This window comes from Cebus imitator, unplaced genomic scaffold (assembly GCF_001604975.1).
Source record: "Cebus imitator isolate Cc_AM_T3 unplaced genomic scaffold, Cebus_imitator-1.0 Scaffold179, whole genome shotgun sequence".
NCBI classification, from domain to species: Eukaryota; Metazoa; Chordata; class Mammalia; order Primates; family Cebidae; genus Cebus; species Cebus imitator.
In genome coordinates, this window is record NW_016107494.1 from 2418677 (window position 1) to 2426805 (window position 8129).

At 45.7% G+C, this 8129-nt stretch overlaps 1 protein-coding gene across 12 annotated transcripts in view; it reads left to right on the forward strand.

The window, feature by feature from the left end:
• The first annotated feature begins 5346 nt into the window (after positions 1-5346).
• Positions 5347-8129, forward strand: part of ERC1 (ELKS/RAB6-interacting/CAST family member 1) — a 540801-nt gene continuing 538018 nt past the window's right edge. For 7 of the 12 annotated variants that reach the window (XR_005202930.1, XR_005202929.1, XM_037744582.1 and 4 more), the window contains exon 1: positions 5365-5583. The gene's annotated coding sequence lies outside the window, so the exon portion shown is untranslated. Of the gene's footprint in view, positions 5584-8129 lie in introns of all 12 variants that reach the window. The other 5 variants (XR_001830104.2, XM_017545489.2, XR_001830105.2 and 2 more) reach the window with 4 other exon arrangements.

Consider the following 8129-nt stretch of genomic DNA (forward strand, 5'->3'; position numbering starts at 1 on the left):
TTTTTTTTAAATCATAGTAACCAATTATTCTGTTAAATTTTCTCTTTTCTGGGAGTTTTTCTCTCCCACAACTCCTATCCTTCTGTTCCAATCTAACTTAGTTCTTTGGACTTCCCTTTACTGTTTTCCTGAATTGGATCTAGTGATTGCTGGATATTGTCAGATACCCTGATTTATCCCTCATTTTGCTTGAGCACGTTTAAGTGACTCTTTTTTAAAAACTTTTCCTAAATTTTTATTTTTTGAGATGGAGTTTTGCTCTTGTTGCCCAGGCTAGAGTGCAGTGGCACAATCTCAGCTCATTACAATCTCTGCCTCCTGGGTTCAAGTGATTCTCCTGCCACAGCCACCTGAGTAGCTGGGATTACAGGTGCCTGTCACCATGCGTGGCTAATTTTTGTATTTTTAGTACAGATGGGTTTTCGCCATGTTGGCCAGGCTGCTCTTGAACTCCAGACCTCAGGTGATCTGCCTGCCTTGGCCTCCCAAAGTGCTGGGATTACAGGCATGAGTCACTGCGCCCAGACTTTTTTTTTTTTTGAGATGGAGTCTTGCTCTGTCACTCAGGCTGGAGTGCAGTGATGCAATCTCAGATCACTGCAACCTCTGCCTCCTGGGTTCAATCGATTCTTCTGCCTCAGCCTCCCGAGTAGCTGGGACTACAGTCACATGCCACCATGACTGGCTAATTTTTGTATGTTTAGTAGAGATGAGGTTTCACCACTCTGGACAGGCTGGTCTTAAACTCCTGACCTCATGGTTCATCCACAACTCCCTCCCAAAGTGCTGGGATTACAGGTGTGAGCCATCTTGCCTGGCCCACCAGTTTGATTTCTGCTACTTTATGGGCTCCATTTTTTTCCTTTTTTGGAAACTTAGAATCTTCTTTATATTTAGAGTTCAAACATTTCACATGGTTAATGTTTGTTTGTTTTGTTTTAGTTCTGTATTAGTGGATGCTTTCAGTTCTAGAAAATTTTTTTGCATTTTTTTTTGATAATTTTCTGTCCTTCCTTTGTTTTCTCTTTCTCATATAATAGCACGGTTGAACTGATTCTTTGTCTTATTTTCTCTCAGAATTTCCAACTCTTTATATGTTTATTCTATTTATTTTTTTCCCTGAGATGGGGCCTGGCTCTGCTGTCCAGGCTGGAGTGCAGTGGCATTATTTTGGCTCACTGCCACCTCTGCCTCTGGGCTTAAGCCATCCTCCCAACTCAGCCACCTGAGTAGCTGGGACTATAGGCACAAGTCACCATGCTTGGCTAATTTTTTTGTAGAGACAGGGTTTTGCCATGTTGCCCAGTCTGCTCTTAAATTCCTGGGCTCAAACAATCTGCCTTCCTTGGCCTCCCTAAGTGTTGGGATTATAGGTGAGAGCCATTGCACCTGACCCTATTTTCTTTTTCTTTTGTTTTTTGAGATAAGGTCTCTTGTTCTGTCACCCAGGCTGGGGGGAAGCACCACAATCCTGGCTTACTGCTGTCTTGACCTCCCAGGATCAAGCAATACTCCCACCTCAGCCTCCTGAGTAGCTAGGACCACAGGTGTACATCACCATACCTGGCTAAGTTTTAAAAATTTTTATAGAGGTGGGGTCTCCCTATGTTCCCCAGGCTTCTTCTATTTTTTTTTTTTGAGACGGAGTTTCCCTCTTGTTACCCAGGCTGGAATGCAATGGCGCGATCTCGGCTCACCGCAACCTCCGCCTCCCAGGTTCAGGCAATTCTCCTGCCCCAGCCTCCTGAGTCGCTGGGATTACAGGCACGCACCACCATGCCCAGCTAATTTTTTGTTTGTATTTTTAGTAGAGACGGGGTTTCACCATGTTGACCAGGATGGTCTCGATCTCTTGACCTCGTGATCCACCCGCCTCGGCCTCCCACAGTGCTGAGATTACAGGCTTAAGCCATCGCGCCCGGCCTCTATTTTTTTTTTTTTTTAAAGTTCAGTGACTTTATCTTTCAATACTTTAATTAAATGTATAATTGGGCCAATTTCTTACATTTCAAGATCTACTTTTTTGAGATGGAGTCTTGCTCTGTGGCCCAGGCTGAAGTGCAGCGGTGCAATCTTGGCTCACTGCAGCCTCTGCCCCACCCCGAGTTCCAGTAATTCTCCTGCCTTAGCCTCCTGGGTAGCTGGGATTACAGGCATCTGCCACCACACCAGGCAAATTTTGGTATTTTTAGTAGAGATGGGGTTTCACCCTGTTGGCCAGGCTGGTCTCAAACTCCTGACCTCAGGTCATCTGCCCACCTTGGCTTCCTAAAGTGATGGGATTATAGGCATGAGCCACTGTGCCCGGCCAAGATCTACTTTTAAATCTTGGATGTTACTTCATCCGAGTATGCTAGCATACTAGTTAGGTTTTCTAAAATCTCTGCAGTTTCTGTTTATCTCCCCCACATTCCACATTGGAGAATTCCTTTTTTTTTTTTTCTTCTGGTGCTGTGACTTGGATGAGACTTCTCTTAAATATCTAATAATTCTTAGTTGTCTGTTCATATATAAGATGAGGTAGTTGGAATGCTGATGAGGAGTCTTGTGAACTTGGGAGGTATCTTAGTCTATTTTATGTTGCTATAAAGGTATGCCTGTGACTGGGTAATTTATAAAGAAAATGCATTTACTTAGCTCACGATTCTGCAGGCTGTACAAGAAGCAAGGCACAGGCCTCTGCTCAGTTCTGGTGAGGGCTTTTGTGCTGCATCAAAACATGGTGGGGGAGATCAAGGGAAAGTGTCTGCAGACATGCAGAGAGAGATCAAACCCGAGGTGATTCCTGGCTTTACAACAAACTGAAGGAACAAATCCATTTTCCTGATAACCAATGTAGTTTTGCAAGTATGGAAACTCACTACTGCAAGAATGACACCAAGTCATTCATGAAGAATCTGCCCCCATGACCCAAACACCTTTTACCAGGCCCCACCTCCCAAGACTATCACACTGGGGATAAAATTTCAACATGAGATTTGGTGGAGACAAAAAAACCCATATCCAAACCATAGCAGGAATTTCCTGTCAACTTACCCAACTTCACTTTAAAGTGAAGTAGGAGTGTGTAGGAAACCAGCTACTGTGCTAGGATAAAGAATGCTTTAGTCTTAGGCCATTCAATACTCAGTTGTCCCATATCTCCCCAGATTATGAGAATGCTTAATTTTAGACTGGGATAAATGCCTAGATATTGTTTCTGAGATATAGGGAGGGTTCTGCTCTTCCTTATATAGACCTTTATTTAGTTTACCTGTTTTCAACGCAGCTTCTCACTCTTGCTCTCTCTTGTAGGTATCTCCAAATCTCAGTTTCCCTAAAGCACTCTGGGCTGATATGTCCCCTTGATTTCTGCAGTACCTTCTACACCCATTCTACATTACGGTTTTCTCCATTTTATTTTGTCAGACCACACTTACTTTTTTTGCATGTCAATTAAAAAAAAAACTATCTTCTGATGGCCCCCTTCTGATTTTCTATCTTTTTTCATTTTCATTTATCATCATTCTATTGGGTTTCAGGAAGAAGAGGCAGTAAATATATGTGCTCAGTTAGCTAGCTTTAATCAAAAATCCTAAATGTAGGTTTTAAAAAAGATATCTGGAGCAGGGTAGGAAATTATATTTTTTGCCAGCGTGGTGGCAAAAAATAAAAATCTGAATTGGTGTTAGGACAGTATTTCTGTGTATACCTTAGTGCTTAGTAACGTGACTCTCCAGATCCACATATGTTAAGGACACGATGTATTTCAGACACCTACTTCAAACCTCATTTTACAGTTAAGTAAGACCAGAAGTAGAATGATTTGCCAGAGGCCACACAAGTAGACAGTGGGAGAATGAGAACAGAAAGATCTATTGACTCCTAGTTGACTTTTCTCTTACCTTACCACACTGCTAGGGAGTAAAAAGATGGGGGGACCACGAGTCAGATGAGAAAGGTCATGAAAAATAGTCAAAGGATGACTTTTCCTGGGTAATTAGCCGGATGTCCAAGAAATGAAATGCTGGTCTGGCAGCACATCTTCTAACAGTTGGTAGTCATATGCAGGAAGTACTGTAGGGGGAGATGACAGCAGGCCCAGGAACTGCAATGATCCAAGTGCGAGTCAATCCTGGGAGGGAACAATTAGAGTCCGGGCAGGATGAAACAGTAGAAACTGTTGAGTGAATGCATGTGAACACTGAGGAGCGACTGGAATTTGTTGGAGGGATTAGGAGGCAATATAAAGTGGTTAATTATGGTGGTGGGGGTAAGTAGGAGTAAAATGATGGCTTTTAACTCCTCTCAAGGACACCGAAAATTATTTTAATAAACACTGGACGTCTGGGAATAAATATAATTCACACCATTCTTACTTTCTTGGTTTAGAGATAGCTTATGTACATCCTTACATTAATGGCTACCCTCTGCATGCCTCCAAAAAAAAAAAAAAAAAAAACCACACACACACAAAACAAAAAACAAAACCGGCTGCGAGTCTGCACGAGAAAATCGGGTTGCCAGACTACAGGACCCAGCCGCCCGCCCCCTTGCCTAGCTGTCGGAGGCTAAACAAACAGCTCCCGAAGCAGTGTTTGGCACAGTGCACGGTCGGAGCGTGGACACTAATTTCCGCCCACGCTCCCCACGTCCTGGTCGGATCACCACAGAACACGACGTCCAGTACTGGGGTCCTCGGCGATGCCCGTGTGCGCAATGCCGCACGTCTCAGGTCAGATGACCACTAACTTCGTGGCCGCGTTCGGCGAAGCTAAGGGGAAAAAAAGCTTCCTTGGCACAAAGCGTTAACCCGGTAGCCCGAAATGATCCCGGCACTGCTCTCGCTGCGCTTGCGGCCACGGGCGTGGGTAACGGGCCACGAGAAGGGGGTGGGGCTCCGCTTAGGTTTGGGAAGACAAGACGCTGCTCCTCGGGCTTCCAGCGTCCACTTCCTACGGCAAGCAGGAGGAGACAAACGCCGCCCTGCGCTCGCGGAGCCGGCCCCGGCTCTCCCCTCCCTTGGCCTCAGGGGTCGTGTGTGAGAGTGTATGTGTGTGTGTACGCAAGGACGCTAAGCGCCCATCATTCTGTTTCGGTGCCGATCCACCACCGTGGCGCCGAATCTCCCCCGCTTCCCAGCCCCTCACCCGCGTGTCCCGAAAGGCGCCCGGAGGTCCCCGGGCCGACGCGTCACGCTCCCGGGAGGCTGAGAAAAAGCGAGGCAGCCGGCCCAGGAGGCCGGGGAGGCGCGCGGCGTCCCGCGGCGGGCCTGAGGGCGGGACTAGGTGTCTCGCGCAGGGGGCGGGGCGCAGTGACGTCGCGGGCGCCCGGGCAGTGCTGTGGCTGTGGCTGTGGCGGCGGCGGCGGTGGTGGTGGTAGTGGTGGCGGCGGCGGCGCCCGGGCGGCAGCGGCAGCAACAGCGGCAGCCCCGAGGGTGAGACGGCCGCAGCGGCGGCAGCGCGGAAGTCGCGCGGGACCCAGAGCTTCCACCCTGTCGCTAGCGCTGAGGCTTTCGCCTTTCCTACCCGCCTTCTTGCTCACGGCCCGAGCTGGGCTGGGCAGGGTAGGGCAGCGCGCCCCCGGGGAGGGGCGGAGCTGTAGGTGAGGCATCGGGACCCCCTCCCCCTCCTCGCTAGCCCGGAGGGTGAGGAGGGGCGGGCCCCACCCAGACCCGCGGACCACCGGCGCCCACCCGCGGGCTCCACCCAGCCAGGCTCTGGGATTGGGCGGGAGCCGAGGCGGTAGATGTGGGGAGCCCCGGGCGGGAGGTGGGAGGCGGGGAGCAGGGGCTCTGGGCACTCGGGGAGCGGAGGGTGGGAGGCTTAGGAGTCGTGAGACTGCGGACGAGGTAGTGGGGAGACGGGGAAATTAGGGAGCCATGAGGTTAGGGTGCGGTCAGGGTGGATCTGTGGGTTAGGTGAGTGATGTAAAATGTTGAAGATGATTCTTTTCATTTTGATGAAATGGTGAGATAAAAGATGAAGCGTTGTATTTCAAAAGAAAGATGAGCCATGCATGTTGCCTTTGAGGCAGTTGGAGAACCTATTGCACTAGATCTCACGTTTCTACTTTAGGGTTCGATTCTTTTTTTCCTCTGGCGGGGTGGGAGGGGAGGTGGGAGAGGGAAGACAATCCTCTTGCTTTGGCTCAGGTAAATTGTAAGCGTGGATGTATCTGAAAGTTTTACACCCAAGAAGAGGGAGATCTTCGATTCAGACAACTTCTTTGTGGCACCCACCATTTGGGTATAGGTCGCATTACACTTGGCTCCTTCAAGGTGGTGTCTTCCAGTTTTTGTTTGTTAGTTTTGTTTTTCCCTGAGCCTAAAAGATCTATTTATACCCAGGCTTTATGGACCCTTGCGAGAAGGCCCCAGACTCAGGTGGTTGCTTTGGAAGACACGTTTCTGAGTAATAGTTGCAGGTGGTTGTGATTGACTGCTTTGGGTGGATGAAGTGAACAATTTAAACAGTTCTGTTGGAGCTAATTACAGGAGAAATGCTTAAATGTTTTAAAGTACAACCGTCTTTTACAGTGTGTTGCTCAGTGGACCTTGACTTTTAGACATTTTGTATTCAATGCCAAATTGTTGGATTTTTTTTCTTTCTTTTTTTTTTTTTTTTTTTTTTTTTTTTTTTTATAATTTTGCCGTGGAACCGCGTATAGCCTGAACACATAAATTGTTGGATTTTTATTTCTCATTTGCAGTTATATTTATTGCAGTCTTTATTAAAACTTTAAAAATGAAATGAAACTTTGATTTTTTTAGTCGGCCCCTCAATTTCTGAGAAATATTCTTGGAGTCAAGTGCTTTGAAAACATTTTGGGGGCATGTGTATCACTTCGTATGGAAATGTTACTAAGAGTAAGCAGCGTTCAGTGTTCTTCACATCACTCTTTCACAACTTAGCACTGTGAATCAGAATCTTCTTTTATGGATTCCTGCTCCCCGTTAGATTACGGTATTCACTAGCCCTACTTATCGGTTAGTGTCAGTTAAGCTATTTCTTGTTCAGAAAACTGTTCCCACGATGACATGTATTATGTAATGGATGGAAGTGTAGACATGGCTCTCAAAAATTCATTTATGGAGGAAGAGAAACTGTCATGAAGTGAGATTTAAGCAGTGACTTTCCCAAGACTTACCCAGGTTATTTGGGAAAATAGCCAGAGAAGTGCTTTCCTGTAACTCAAAAGGTAAATATACAGATATGAATTTCGTAGTTGCAGATCACTGCTTTTTCTAAGTGCCTACTTAATGAGCAGATTATTGTCTTCCAGCAAATACTTCTACTTATAGAGACGTATGGGAAACAGAATATAATAGGTATTAAGTGAGAAAGTGTGTGGTCCAATTTACAATTATAAATAAAAGATTTAATTAACTGTATTCAGTTAATTCATTTGGTAAATGAATAGTTTTGACTTTAGTTAGAAGGAAAACTTAAAATATCTAGTTTTGGCTTTTAAATTATACATAGATTTAAACAAGTGGGACAAATGGGAACTAAGATACTGGGTAAAATTTGTGTGCATTCCTAAAACGACATTTGCATGGCTGGTAGTAAGCTGTGATTCTTGTTCTTGGAATGAAATCACATAATTTGGGAGAAAGTCTAAGGTAAAAGTAAGCTATTTCATTTAGCATTTCTTGTGCCTGAAAATAAGCCTACATTTTATTTTTCACAAAATGTTGCTTGCTAGTCATTACTTGTGATATCCTTGTTGAGTCTACTGAGGTGTACTTTTTTTTCCTTCATTACCTACGTCATAGATAAGTATGCCAGTCTGTTAATTCAACATTAATACTGTAAACTTGAAAGTGAAGGGTCTCATAGCAACAGCTGCTCTGTTTTACACTATGGTTACATTTAGAAGTAGTATGAGAGTTGTTAAATGTGTGTTTTACACATATTCTATCAGAAACATTAAGGGAGAAAGATCAAGGAATGAAGTATTTTGGTTAAGAATCAGTACATTAGGCCGGGCGCGGTGGCTCAAGCCTGTAATCCCAGCACTTTGGGAGGCCGAGGCGGGTGGATCACTAGGTCAAGAGATCGAGACCATCCTGGTCAACACGGTGAAACCCCGTCTCTACTAAAGCTACAAAAAATTAGCTGGGCATGGTGGTGCGTGCCTGTAATCCC